The sequence below is a fragment of the Pipistrellus kuhlii genome, unplaced genomic scaffold, assembly GCF_014108245.1.
Source record: "Pipistrellus kuhlii isolate mPipKuh1 unplaced genomic scaffold, mPipKuh1.p scaffold_m20_p_5, whole genome shotgun sequence".
Lineage (NCBI taxonomy): Eukaryota > Metazoa > Chordata > Mammalia > Chiroptera > Vespertilionidae > Pipistrellus > Pipistrellus kuhlii.
The window spans coordinates 79,416,268-79,431,164 of NW_023425551.1; the positions used below are offsets into that span (position 1 = coordinate 79,416,268).

At 41.8% G+C, this 14,897-nt stretch overlaps 1 protein-coding gene and 1 long non-coding RNA gene across 2 annotated transcripts in view; both read left to right on the forward strand.

Annotated features, from left to right (window-relative positions):
- STK38 (serine/threonine kinase 38) overlaps positions 1 to 14,897 on the forward strand; it is a 111,360-nt gene that overhangs the window by 68,870 nt on the left and 27,593 nt on the right. The gene's annotated exons all lie outside the window — the stretch shown is intronic.
- Positions 90 to 2,681, forward strand: LOC123651362. The gene is made up of 2 exons (XR_006740016.1): positions 90 to 205; positions 1,910 to 2,681. It is a non-coding gene; the product is annotated as an uncharacterized LOC123651362 (long non-coding RNA).

Sequence of the window (14,897 nt, forward strand, 5' to 3'; positions counted from 1 at the left end):
CGGCTGAGTCACCGGCGCTTCACGTTAAGAGTCCCCGCGGCGCGCGGGGCACGCCGGGAAGGCGGGGCGCGGGCCGCGGCCCCGGCCCCACGCGGGGGCGGCCCTTCCCTTCCCCGCGCGCCAGCCGGACCGAGCCGGGCCGCTCCCCCCGCACGGCCGGGTGGACGCCGTTCCTGAGCCCCGGAGAGCTTCTCCCATGAGAGATGTAAAGCGGAAAGGGCGGTAGTTACCTGAGCTGTGAAGTAAACTCGCGCCGCCCCAGGACAGCAGTGCTCATAGAACGCGGTGGAGCCCTGTCCTCTCCTTTCGAGGGAAGGAGGTGGTAAGAACAAAGGAATTGTTCCAACACGTCCTGCTTGGAAACCCCCATCCTGAGTACGCATTCTGACCAAAAGAAAGGGTAAAGACTTTCCCCCCCAAACCTGAGTGTAATGAAACTACATGCTATAGCAAACAAAGTTGGATTACAAATTTTAAATGAACTGGAAACAAATTATTGGAAAACTGGTTGTTACGAGAAAAACATTTTAACATTCAAAAACATCTAGGTATGACCCTATAAAACTAATGCTAGAAAACATGAAAGGGAAGAAATAGCAACAATCCCTCATCTGATCTTAGAGGTCTAGAGGTCATTCCCCATTTCTACTCTCACTTCTCTTTAAGTGACTGTAAGGAATCCAGTATTGTGTTTGAGTCTGGATGGGTAGTTTATGCTGCTGATTAGTAAAATAAACAATTGGAGTGTTAATAGGATTCACACTTCACACCCGAAGTAAAAACGGAGGATTATTCGAACAAATGCCTTTATTTCCATTTCTATAATGTACACAGTGTTATGCCCTTCAAATAAAAAGGAAGAAAAGGGGGAAAACAACAACAACCCCTTCTAATGTTCTTGCAAGAATACTTGCACCAAAACCTTTTCTGGAAAAGTTGCACTCTGCAGATTTGTAATATACAAAAATCTGACCCAAAGGTTGGAGAACCAGGAGAACTACTCTCTTTTAGTTAATAGTTAAGACTTTTATCTGTGATCTTATATAATGAATTTTATATAGTGAATGAATAGCATACCAGACCTGATTTTTTTTTTTAGTAGACATCAAGGAGATGGAGTATAACGTATATTCACAGAAAGCACATGTGTATGCTGATTTTTATCATTTTATTTCTACATTAGTGCATCTCCAAAACCTGAATCTCTCAGATATACTTATATCTGAAACTGAAACCCTTCCTAAAGTCAGTTGTCTTAATGGCCAATCCATCTCATTAACTTACTTAAGTCTCCTTAAATATAACACCTTTTAACAGTAATCATTACAAAGTACTTTCCCTAATATTTTATATCACTTAAATTTCTCAACAACTCTGGGAGATGGAGTTGATTACTCAGATTCACAAATGAGGAAGGCAAGACATGAAGTATCCAAGCTCATTAACTATCATACTAAGTGGTGCTGAAGAACTGAGAACCCAAACCTTCTGACCGCCCTCCCTCCCCCCAGGTGTGGCCTCCCACCTAACCGCATCCCGGTGAGCTCCTTTGCACTCCAGGAGGCATCTTAAATGTCTTCAGTTGTTAAGCCAAATAAGTAATTTTAGGTTGACTCTAAGAATGGAAATGTTTTTAAAACAATAGCTGTTATCAAGGATCTAATAAGAAACTATTCTTCCTACGTACTACAGCATATGTGCAATAGTAAGCAACCCAAAAATCCCAATGTTTTTAAGCTCTCAAAGTAATTACACTTGCAATTTTTAAACTAAATGTTTGGCTAAGTTATATGATCTCTAGATCCCTGCAGACAAATCATATGAGACTGAAAGAATAATCACTTTCCTTTGAAATCCAAGTTGTGCTCAGATATAGATGGAAATAATTATTTAATTTCTAACTTTCTAGAGGGAAGCTGGCCAGAACCCTGCATACTGAACCCAAATAGATTCAGAAGAATCCCTTCTCACTTCCATCAGTTCATCTGTGTTAACAATTTCTTCATGAAAGCCACAAAGGCTTGCTACCAGCAGCAAACACACTGGACCTTGAATACATGTTCAACCAGAGAATCAAGAATTTTAAGTTTCTTAGTGGCTTGAATTTACTATGGTATCTTCATTAATACACATCTGCCTTACAAACAACTTCAGTGTGCCTCTTAGTCTCATTTATAGGGAATGTCTCATATGCAAATTAGTAGCCACAGTTCAACGATTTAGGAACCCAAGAGAACTACGTAGATGATGATGCTGAGATCTCTCCTCTAAAGGAACTTTAAAAAGTTAAGTTTGGTTATTTGGGTAACGAAATACGAGATAAAGGGAAGTGAATCTACGTAAAAGCATTCCACTATTATGTGAAAGAGAAATAATAGAAGATCCCAGTTTTGCAGCCCCCCGTGAATCAGTAGATGTAGGCGTTGTACATCAATGTTTTCAAAGATCAGAGAGAGAACTGGACATTCTTTACCTCTTGAGGGGCAGCCATGCCACCACCTAAAATACCACTGATAGAATCAAACCCCAATCTCACCAAGACTTGCCATCCACCAGCCAGTGTGTAGGAAACACAGGGAGAGAGGAACATGCTGAACTGCACCATGAACATGCAGTTTGCAAAGTCCTGCCTATGGAAGACTGCTGGTCTACAGGCCTCTCTTTAAAAGACAAACTGTAAATTAAAACAAAAACACACACACACACAAAAAACAAACAACAACAAAAAACAACACCTTAAGAGCTTTATAAAAAATTTTAAGTGTGTGTATGTGTGTGGGGGTCAGGGACTCTACTGTTCTGGGGTGAGCATTTGGGTGGTAAAACCATTAAAGAAAAAGCGAAGGGAAAGGAATTGCAGCGCTATGGGCGTTAGGTAGTGGTTACGTATTAGGTGGCAGTGGTAGGGAAGCAGTTGTGATTGAGAAGGGACACGTGGAAGGGGCTTCTAAGGAAGGGCAATGAAGTTTTGTTTCTTGACCTGGTGGTGGTTACAAGGGTGTTTGCCTTTAAAAAGTTCGTTAAGGCAGACATTTCCTTTGTTTTATTTTATAATAAAAAGATTTCAAAGAAAAGTTTGGAGGGTGAGGCCAGTCCTACCTGAGTGTAAATACATTTTCTTCACACAGAGCTATTTGCAAATATATCCATTTGGTTTCCTGGGGCAATATTAAGGTTAAATTAATTTATTGATTTTTCTACAGAGAGGAAGGAAGAGGGATAGAGAGCTAGAAACATCGATGATAGAGAGACATTGACCAGCTGCCTCTTACACACCCCCTACCGGGGATGTGCCCGCAACCAATGTACATGCCCTTGACCAGAATCGAACCCGGGATCTTTCAGTCCTCAGACTGACGCTCTATCCACTGAGCCAAACCGGTTTTGGCAAGGTTAAATTACTTTAAAAAGAAAAAAAATAAATGCTTTAAAAAGAGCAAATCCTTTGAAAGATATTCCACATTGTAATACAATTTTGGAATTTTATTCAGCTACTAGAGGCCCGATGCATGAAATTCATGAAAGAGGCTCAGCCCTCACAGTCATAGCAGCTTGCCTCAGCCCTCATAGCCCCAGCTTCTTCTGGAAAGTGGTTCAGAAGGTCGTTTGGCTGTCCGCCTAATGAGCATATTATGCTCTTATTATAGATTCAGTCTGCTTTTTAGAAGCTAAGGAACAGGTAGATAGTAGAGAGGAAAGCTAAAATGGAATGATGAAAGATAAAGGGACAAGAATAGTTACTTGGAGCTCAATGGTTAAATTTCAGTAGCGAGCAGGAAAGTAACCCATTAACATTTCCCATTGAGACTTTGATGAGGGCATGAGCGCCCCTACTTCCCCACCTGCCTGCCAGGACAATGTCTCATGTCTCAGGATGGAATGGCTTTTTACAAGTACATAGAATGCTCAGCTTGGAATTCAAGAATCAAACGCATCTCTGTAAGTGGTGGTCCTGGGGGCAGTCAGCCTGGGAGAGTCAGGAAAGGTGGAAGTATGCTGCCACAGGCTGCGGCAGCGAGCGCGGGTGTAAACTGATAATATGTTTATCTCCGCTTCCTCCTGTTACCAGCTTACACACAGACTCTGACCTTCCCAGCCGGGGCCCCAGCGCTGCCGGCTCATGTTGCCTGTTTGTGAACACACAAGTCTCAATTTTGAACCCAATGCCGGAAAGTTTTACTAAGAATTCTGGGAAGCTTTTAATGATATATTTTTATTGATTTCAGAGAGAAAGGGAGAGGGAGCGAGAGAGAGAAGCATCAATGATGACTGAGAATCACTGATTGGCTGCCTCCTGCACACCCCTCACCCCGCAACCTAGGCATGTGTCCTGGCCAGGAATCAAACTGTGACACTCAACCACTGAGCCACACTGGCCAGGCTGGGAAGTTTTTTTAATATATGAATTTAAAATAAACTGCACTTGAAAAAAGTATATAAATAGACAAGCCCCAAAATATGTATTCTTCATACTAGGATCTCAACAGCGGACTTGGGGCTTATGATGAAACGGGCTGCAGTCACCCTGAGCCGCCGCAGACAGCCATGAGATTCCTTTACCTTGTTCGCATCACACCTCCTCCTCTCCCCAAACTTCCAATAACCGAGAAAAGCCAAATCTGTTTACCAAAGCATGCGGCCTGACCCCTTACATCCAGTCGTTTTATAATGAAAAGCAGAGAATGGGAACTAGCGAGTCCAGAAAGGTTTTTCTGAGGAGCCAGTGTTCTTGCTCATTTGGAGCCGTGTTGCCTTCTTGGAAATAAGTCAGCATCTGCAAATGTAAAGGCACCTGGAAAGGAAATATAAAAGCATGAAGTGGTATCACATTCATATGACAGTGTGATGTAGTGAGAAAAACTTGGAAAAAGAGCCAAATGACCTCGGTGTAAGGTCATTTCACCACTTACTGACAGAGCAAGCCATGAGTAAGCTTGGGTTTCTTAATCTGTAAGATAATAACTGACCTATCTTTGCTATGAGGTTGTTATGAGGAAGAAAACATAATCAAAATTATGTAAAAGCATTTTCTAACCTCAAAGCACTAGAGAAATGTAAGGTGCCATTAGCGTTAATGTTATATACACACTCCGTGCAAACCGATATTATCTAAAAGGAATACCCAAAGACTTTTTTATGAGATAAAACTGCCCTCTTAATGTCATCTATAAGTTGTATGTTAAAATATACTAGTTCCTTTAACATTTATTATGCAGTTTAAATGAATATAAAAACATGTTACAGTGATTAAATATTTTCAATATTTTTTCCTTTTATCCATAATCACTGATAACAATAGAGTTACTATGTTAGAGAGAATTTGACATCTTTTTTTAAAAAATATATATATTTTTTGAGTTTTTACAGAGGAAGGGAGAGAGAGAGCTAGAAACGTCGATGAGAGAGAAACACTGACCAGCTGACTCTTGCACACCCCCTACCGGGGATGTGCCCGCAACCAACGTACATGCCCTTGACTGGAATCGAACCTGGGACCTTTCAGTCCGCAGATCGATGCTCTACCACTGAGCCAAACCGGTTTCGGCTTGACATCTTTTCTTAAGGGGACATTTGGTTCTCTATTAAATGTGTTCTTTTTAATGATTTTTAAAAATGGTACTGTAAGTAATTGCCCTCAAAGATTCTTATTCTTAAAAGGTTGCCAAACACACACACACACACACACACACACACCCCTAGGCTAGATCTGGAAGGAATTGCCAACAGTCCTTCCTTATTGCTCTTTGATTTTAAATCATATGAGAGCAACATCTGAACAAGGTTGAAGAAAGCAATTTCAGGAAGTTCCGCTTCTTGCTCTGAATCTTATAGCACATAACACCTAAGTTTCACTAGTAATTGGGTTGTTCTCTCTTGTTTTTATTTATTACTAGAGGCCTGGTGCACAAAATTCATGGATGGAGGTGGTGTTTCTCAGCCCAGCCTGCACCCTCTCCAATCTGGGAACCCTCGAGGGATGTCCGACTGCCAGTTCAGGCCCGATCCTACAGGGCAGTCGGACATCCCTCTCACAATCCAGGACTGCTGGCTCCCAACTGCTCACCTGCCTGCCTTCCTGATTTCTCTTAACCGCTTCTGCCTGCCAGCCTGATCACCCCCTAACCTCTACCCTTCCTGCCAGCCTGATTGATGCCTATCTGCTCCCTTGCCAGCCCGATTGCCCCTAACTGCCCTCCCCTGCTGGCCTGGTCACCCCCAACTGCCCTCCCCTGCCAATCCGGTCACCCCTAATTGCCCTCTCCTGCCAGCCTCATCGCCCCTAACTGCTTTCCCTTGCTGGTCTGGTCCCCCTTAACTGCTCTGTTCTGCAGGCGTGGTCCCTCTATCTGCTCTCCCCTGCAGGCTTGGGTCCCCCCCAACTGCCCTTCCCTGTAGGTTTAATTGCCCCCAACTGCCCTCCCTTGCAGGCCTGGTCCCTCCCAACTGCCCTCCCCTGCTGGCCATCTTGTGGCAGCCATCTTGTGTCCACATGTGGGCAGCCATCTTTGATCACTTGGGGCAGTCATCTTGTGTGTTGGAGTGACAGTCAATTTGCATATTACTATTTTATTAGATAGGCCTAGAGGCCCGGCACACAAAATTTGTGCATTGGGAGGTGGGGGTCCCTCAGCCCAACCTGCATCCTCTTACAATCTGGGAGCACTTGGGGGATGTCGGACTGACAGTGGGACATCCTTAGCGCTGCCACAGAGGTGGGGGAGGCTCCCGCCACTGCCGCTGCGCTCACCAGCTGTGAGCCCGGCTCAGGGCTTCTGGCTGTGGGAGCACACTGACCACCAGGGGCAGCTCTTGTGTTGAGCATCTGCCCCCTGGTGGTCACTGCATGTCATAGTAATTGGTTGTCCTGCTGTTCGGTCGATTTGCATATTATCTTTTTATTATATAGGATCTTTTATTTCTAGAAGTTTCAATTTGCTTTTTAAAAAGAACTTTATATTTTTATTTCAGAGAGAAAGGAGAGGGACAGAGAGATAGAAGCATCAATAATGAGGGAGAATCATTGACTGCCTCCTGAATGCCCCCACTGGGGATCAAGCCAGCAACCCAGGCATATGCCTTTGACTAGAATTGAACCTGGGATCCTTCAGTCCACGGGCGACTCTTTATCCAGTGAGCCAAACCAGCTAGGGCATACTTTGTTCTTTTCGACATCTTCTATATATCTTCTTATTTTGCTCATGCTTTCCTTTAAGTTCCTCAACATATTTATAATAGCTGTCTAAAATTCTTGTCTGTTTTCGATCATTATTGTGTTTTTTAGTCTATATTTCCTGATTTTGATTCCCACTTTCCTGTTTTTTGCAGTAATTGCTAAGTGTCTACATTTTTTGTTCTTTTAAAGAGCAGCTTTACTTGGAAGATGGTTAAATTGGCCACAGCTCTGTTGGTATGGACTTATGGTGGCCTTTAATCTAGGATTATTTAGGCTTAATATCAAGGCATGGCCCTCCTGGGTTCTGTATTAACTGCACCAGATGTTCAAAAAGGCCTCATTACTGTGTGGGATCAGAACTCTACCACCTCTCAGTTCTTTGTTAGTGCTGGGACTTGTTCAGCCTACAGCTTCCTAGTAGTTTGTTCTGTTCTCAGTAATTATTCTTTGACCAACCACTTGAAATCTCATAAACATGCAGGGCACAGTGTTCAGCTAGAGACCCAATGAGACCCCATGCAGATGTTCGGGGCTCTTTATCTGGGCAATGCCCTTCTCTCTGATACACTGGCCCACGAAGTCAAGCCATTGAGCCTCTCTGATCCCCGGTCTGTTTCCCCAACTCAGTGAGACCACCATGCTCTGTTTAGAATCCCCTTCCACGTACTGTGTATGACCCAGAAAGTTTCTCCAGGCAGAAAATCAGAGACATACATATTAGGGCTCTCTCCCTTTCTTTCCCTTCTCTCAGTGATCAAAATTCTGCATTGCCAGTTGTCAATGTTTGCAAACAGATGTTTCATAGACTGTCCAGTTTTTTCTTTATTTACAATGAAGACAGGCTCCTGGAACCCTGGCTTGTCTCACAGCCCCTGCTTCGTTAGGAAGGATGTCCAGAAGGACATCTGGTCTAATTAGTATATTACACTTTTATTATTGTAGATCAATGGAGGTGGCCCCTAATATGCTAAAATTAGTAGATGTTCTGCCGTGGGGTAGAAATCATATACTTAGAAGTTGCCTTTGAGAAGGAGTCAGGTGGGAGAAGGCTGGACAGGGATTAAGGAGGTCTGGCATCAGACCAGCCTGGCCACCTTTGGGTCAATTATTAATTACCTTTCTGTCTCATTTTTTTTTTTAATCTAAAAATTAGGAAGTTTTCCAAAGCCGGTTTGGCTCAGTGGATAGAGCGTCGCCTGCAGACTGAGGGGTCCCAGGTTTGATTCTGGTCAGGGGCATGTACATTGGTGGCGGGTGGGAGGTGTGCAGGAGGCAGCTGGTCGATGTTTCTAGCTCTCTATTCCTCTCCCTTCCTCTCTGTAGAGGATCAATAAAATATATTTTAAAAATAAAATAAAATAAAATAAAAATTAGGAAGTTTGTACCAAATGATAGCTGTCATTTGTTAACTGCCTTCTGTATGGTAGTGTTGAAAGAGAAACTGAGGCATATTAAATATATTAAGAGTTTATTTGAGCAAAAGTCAGTTTGAGTAGGGCGGCATCCAATCTAGCAGAAAGAAAGGTCTGAGGAGCTGTACAGAATGAAAGACTTTTATAGGCAGAAGGGAGGGCGAACAGGGAAGTTATCCTGGCAAAAAAGCCGGTTGGTTATTGCAGTTACTTTTTCCTACAGGGATGGCAGAGTCTCTGCCAGATCTCCGAACTCGTGCTCACCAGGTGGCCAGGCCGACTGGTTTAAGATTCTGTCTCTGCGAGAGTCCAAACAGCAGTTAAGTGTCTGTTTGCTGACGTGGCCTAAGCAGAAGCGCCATCATTCTGGGCCTCTTGTCTTATTTTTAACGGTAGGCAGGTGCTAGCGCTAGTTCTCCTGGTAGCCTGGCAAGATAGGCCTGTGAGTCCCATATTACAGATACAGAAATCGACTCATATAGGTAAAGCTATCATTTTAGGTCACAGTAAGTGAACGCCATAGAACCATTTCAGCATTGCAATTCTAGGATTCCATAGAGAGGAAATCCACCCTTTGGGCTTATGTTTCCCTTTTAGAAGTTATGTTTAGGATTCACTTATAAAGTCCAATTGTGGAAAGAGCCTTCAAGATCATTAGTGTCAAGGTTTTTTGTTTTTGTTTTTCAATATATTTTATTGATTTTTTACAGGGAGGAAGGGAGAATTAGAAACTTTTTTTTACAGGGAGAAGGGAGAGTTAGAAACTTTGATGAGAGAAAAACATTCATATGCTGCCTCTTGAATACGTCCTACTGGGGATGTGCCCGCAACCAAAGTACATGCCCTTGACCAGTATCGAACCTGGGACCCTTGAGTCTAAAGGCCAACGCTCTATCCACTGAGCCAAACCAGTTAGGGCCAAGGTTTTCACTTATGAAGGGATCTAAGGTCCAAATAGGATAAATGACCAGCCCACGGCTGCGATATATTGTAGTTTCCCTCACAGTATTGCCCAAAATGCTCATTGTAACCAGATTCTACCTGCATAGAATCATACATAGAATTTGGGTCAAGAAGTGGTATTTGGCCTGGGCCCCAAAAGCTTCCTACAGACGACTTTGTTCTGTGAGCAAATACTGTCCATCCAAATAAGTGGAATGTCCTTCCTTTTCTTTGGAAGGTGTAAAATAGGGTGGTGAAACTTTTCCACCCAGAACACCGAAAAGTCAAAGGAGATTCACACATAATTAAAAAGCAACTTAATTTAGCTTTTAATATGTTATTAAAATAGTTCTTTAAAATTAAGCACAAATATAAGTACATTTTTACATTTTAAAATTATTTAAACACTAAAAATGGGCAATCTCTGTAAACAATAAACTTTCAATGAACATAATACGTATTTATTATGGCTAGCGAAGGGGGAGAGCCCATGGGAGGAGAAGGGGACAGGAGAGAAGAAAGGAAGGGGGAAGCAATACCAAATTAAAGGGAAAACAGGAGATGAAAAAAGGGAGAGAAACATGGGAAGAAAGATGTTAGAGTTGGGGAGAAGGATAAGAAAAGAGGATCACGAGGAAGAGTTGTGTGGGGAGGAGTTGGAGGGAGAGAAACCGGGTGTGGTCAAGTAAAGTTGGAAACTGGTCTTAGAAGTGAGAGGAACACTGAACAAAGGAGAATCACAGTGAAAGCCTGGAGAGATGAGTTAAGGGAGTTTATTTTTTCATTCAACAAACATTTATTTTCCATCCACTGCTGCAAGGCACTCTGATAAATTAAGGTCCTGGGAGAAAAAATACGCTGCAAGAAGAGTTAATGATTTCATTTCTTTAGATACCTTAAAAATGAGAATGAAAAGTATTTAATGCTCATTTAGGAACTTTGAAAAGTAGTGGAATAAAGGATCTCTAGTGCTCTTCCTCTGGGTGAAAGGATAGGCTAAATGGATCTCTAATTCAGGTGATTGACATGTCACTGCTCTTGCTGGTGCCAGTTTAAAGGGTGCAGGTACCCGGGACCCCCTTCTCCCGGGACGTGGGGTATAAAGGGGCAAACAGAACCCACCAACCTCCTCGGGCCTCGGCTTGGAACTTGCACCGCCATTCCTGTCCCAGCTCCCGGCGCCACTGCAGAGCTGTGGGTGCAGGTGAGGAACTGGCCACCAACCGTGCCCCTAATTGTGTGTCAGATAGAAAGCATAACTGTCCAAGCATAACATAAATTTAAATCCGTATTTTTACCTCTTCTGGGACAGTGCAAGAACCTTAGACACTTGGAAAGTCACTTTTTAAAACAAATATATTGCCACACCTCTTCTATCCTGGAATGACATGCATGGTTAATAGGAACCACATACAAATTCGGTTTAAAAATCTGTATAATGCCCTTCCCATAGAGGAGAATGAAAAGGAAGGGGGTTTATAATAGTTACCACAAAACAATATGTGTCTCAGCATGCTAAAACTCAGGCATCATACAAAGCGATGACAATTAAGTAGTCATCTGCTCGCACCTCCACGTGGGTCACTGTGACTGTGAAGGCCACAAATACTGCGTGGTAAGGCATGTTAAAGCAGTTTTCTGATAAACAAATCTTGGTAGAGTTTAGAAAAACAACAATAAAAGTATAAGTTTCTCTCAATTTACACTGTAGATGAATTCCTAGAAAATCCAGTGTATATAAAACCCATAAAAAATAAATCTTTGTGTTTATACATGTGAAACAAACTTAAAGTCTACACTCAATCCCCCCTCTCCAATTTTTATTTATGGATTTGAGAGAGAGACATTGATTGACATGTTGTTCAACATATTCTTGAATTCACTTGATTTTTGTATGTGCCCTGACTGGGGATTGAACCCACTCTCACTAACTGAGCTACCTGGCCAGGGAGGATAAAAAAAATTATATAATATAATTTTTATTATATTAAAAATTATATAATATAATTATATATATATATATAATCTTTATTGATTTCAGAGAGGAAGGGAGAGGGAGATAGAAACCTCACTGATGAGAGAATCATTGACTAGCTGTCTCCTGCACACCCCACACTGGGGAATGAATTTGCAATCCGGGCATGTGCCCTGACTGGGAACGGAACTGTGACCTTCTGGTTCATAGATCAACACTCAGCAACTGAGCCATGCCAGCCAGACCAGATTTTTTTTTCCTACACGAATATTCAGAGGAACAGCACAGAGTTACATAGGATGCAGTACAATTGGGGGGAGGGGAGGAGAACCTTGTCAGGTAGTACCTTGTCATAGGAGTAGGTCTAGGTTACCTGTTCTACCCATTCAATCTGAAGATGACCCCCTATTAATATCACTAAACAATGTTTCAACAACAGCTCTGCTATCCACAGACTGAGTCCTGTCACCAGCCGCAGGGAAGCTCACTTACATGTCCTGTACCAACAAGTTTTTGCCTATATTATAACCTAGCACCTAGCACGGTGCCTGGCACACAGTAGGAACTTAATAAAGATGTCTTTAGTGGGTGAACACAAGGATGTGCTTTGTTCTTACACATCTTTCATCTTCTCTACGATAATGACTCACAAATTTAAATTTCCAGCCCTGATCTCTCTGCTGAGCTCCAGCTGTGTTCTGGCAAATGCTCACTTATCATCTCCACTGGAATATATCCAACTCCTCATCTCCTGCCACCACACTGCTCTCCCAAGTAAAAGCCACTGCCGTTATTTTCTGGTTCCGTTAATGCAACGGTAATCCACTTATTTGCTCATAAAACCTGGGTATTATCCATGATCACTCCCTGTTATCATCCCCTTTTCTAATCAATCAATTCTAGTCCTTCCGTCTTTTCAAATTTACACACTTCTCTCCGTCTCCGGTGCTGCCACCCCAGCGGACCGCTAATCACTATGATGGCCTCGTGCTTCCAAACCATCTTCCATCATCCAAACGGATCTTTTTCAACAGCATGAAGAAGGACCAGTCAGAAGTGAAGAACACCAATATCGGAGTAATCTTTTAAAATAGAAATCTTGCCGAAACCGGTTTGGCTCAGTGGATAAAGCGTCGGTCTGCAGACCGAAGGGTCCCAGGTTCGATTCCGGTCAAGGGCATGTACATGGTTGCGGGCACATCCCTGGGGGGGGGGGGAGGGTGCAGGAGGCAGCTGGTCGATGTTTCTCTTTCATCGATGTTTCTAGCTCTCTATCCCCCTTCCTTTCTGTCTGTGGAAAATCAATAAAATATATTTAAAAAATAAAAAAATAAAAAATAAATAAAATAGAAATCTCATCATGTCACTCTCTTGTTTAAATCCCTTAAATGATTTGTCACATCTTTTAGGATAAAATGTAAAACCCTCAACAGGGCATACATATAACCTCCTGTATGATTTGGCCTCTGCCTATCCACCTTTTCTTATTTTGCACTTACCCACTATTCTCCAATCACACTGGCTTTTTCTTTTTATTTAAATTAATTTTTATTTTTTTAAAACTGATGTAAACACATAATTTAGAAGCCAATCATTGCTAAATAGTTTGTCACAAAAACTCCCCTCCCTCACCCACATCCCTGCCTTCATCTCTGTTGGTTCACTCTTCTCGGTAGAGTCCCTTCGTTCTCCAGGAGTTTCATGAGAAAGGGGGCTAGTTTTTTGAGATGTTGCAGGAATATGGGGCTTATCCTAGTCCCACTTTTGATTTAAATAGCTGTGTAGTCCTAGATTAGAAGACATTGTCTCTCAAGAACTCAAAGGTTCTTCTAGCATCAGTAGTTCTGCTGAGTCTGTTTTAATTCATTTTCTTTTTTCAATCTGGAAGTTTTTAGGTTTGAAATTTTATTGATGTTCGAAATTTCAAGACATGTGTGAACCTTGGCATAGTTCTTTTCATTTGTCATTCTGGGAATTCAGTGGCCTTTTCATTCTGGAGACATGTTTTTTATTTTAGTGAGTTTTCTCTCATTTATTTATATGGCAATTTCTTTTCTAAGGCTTGTGATTTTTTCTTCTCTTCCCCCCCCCCCCCCACCCTGGACTTACTATTATTTAGGCATTCTGCCTTCTATATCTTCTCGTCTTATCCTTTTCTTCTGTTCTCCCATGTTTGTCTTCTACACATGAGTTTTTATTTTATTTTATTTTTTAAAATATATTTTGTTGATTTTTTACAGAGAAGAAGGAAGAGGGATAGAAAGATAGAAACATTGATGAGAGAGAAACATTGATCAGCTGCCTCCTGCATGCGACCTATTGTGCCCACAACCAAGGTACATGCCCTTGACCGGAATTGAACCTGGGACCTTTCAGTCCGCAGGCTGATGCTCTATCCACTGAGCCAAACCGGTTAGGGATACACATGAGTTTTTAAAAACATATTCAGGGGTGGTTTTCAACCGAATAAAAGTTCCATTCAAAAGTTAATCTTTCTAAGCTGTTAAAAAAAAAAAAGAATAAAGAGAAAATTATAACAATTATTTATTTTTAATCCTCTCTCAAGGATATTTTTACCATTAATTTTCAGAGAGAGTGAAAGGGAAGGAGAGATAGAGAGGAAGAGAAGAAGGGAGATAAGGAGGAAGGGTAAGAGAGGAAGAAAGGGAGGAAGAGGGAAGGAGAGAGAGAGAGAGAGAGAGAAAGAGAGAGAGAGAGAGAGAGAGAGAGAGAGAGAGAGAGAGAGAGAGAGAGAGAGAAAGAGAGAGGGGAACTTTGATGTGAGAGGGACACATGGATTGGTTGCCTTCCAAATGTGCCCTAACTGAAGCTGGGGATAGAAGCTGCAACACAGGTATGTGCCCTTGACCAGAATCGAACAGGAGACCCATTGGTGTGCGAGTCGATGCTCTGAACACTATGCCACACTGGACAAGAAAATTGTAAGATTTTCACTGATAAATTTTATTATTATTATTATTATTATTATTGTTATTATTATTATTATTATTATTATTTATTTTTGTTAAAAGTAGCACATTTTAGCCCTGACCATGGTGCTCAATTGGTTGGAGCATCATCCTATAAATCAAAAGGTCACGGTTCAATTCCTGGTTAGGAAGCAATCGATGGATATTTCTCTCTCTTCCTCTCCCTCCCTTTCTCTCTAAAACAAGCAAGCAGATAAACAAACATATCCTGGGTAAGGATTTTTATAAAAAGTAGCAAATTTTAGAAATTAATTGAAAAGGTGCCTTTGCCATGTAAGTAAATACAAATCTTTTCAAACCAAAATATTTTATTTCTCTTTTACATATCATCATTGTCCAACTGACAAACCTTTTCAAGTAGATATTTATAGTAAGCCTAATAAACTTATAAATACTAGTGATTA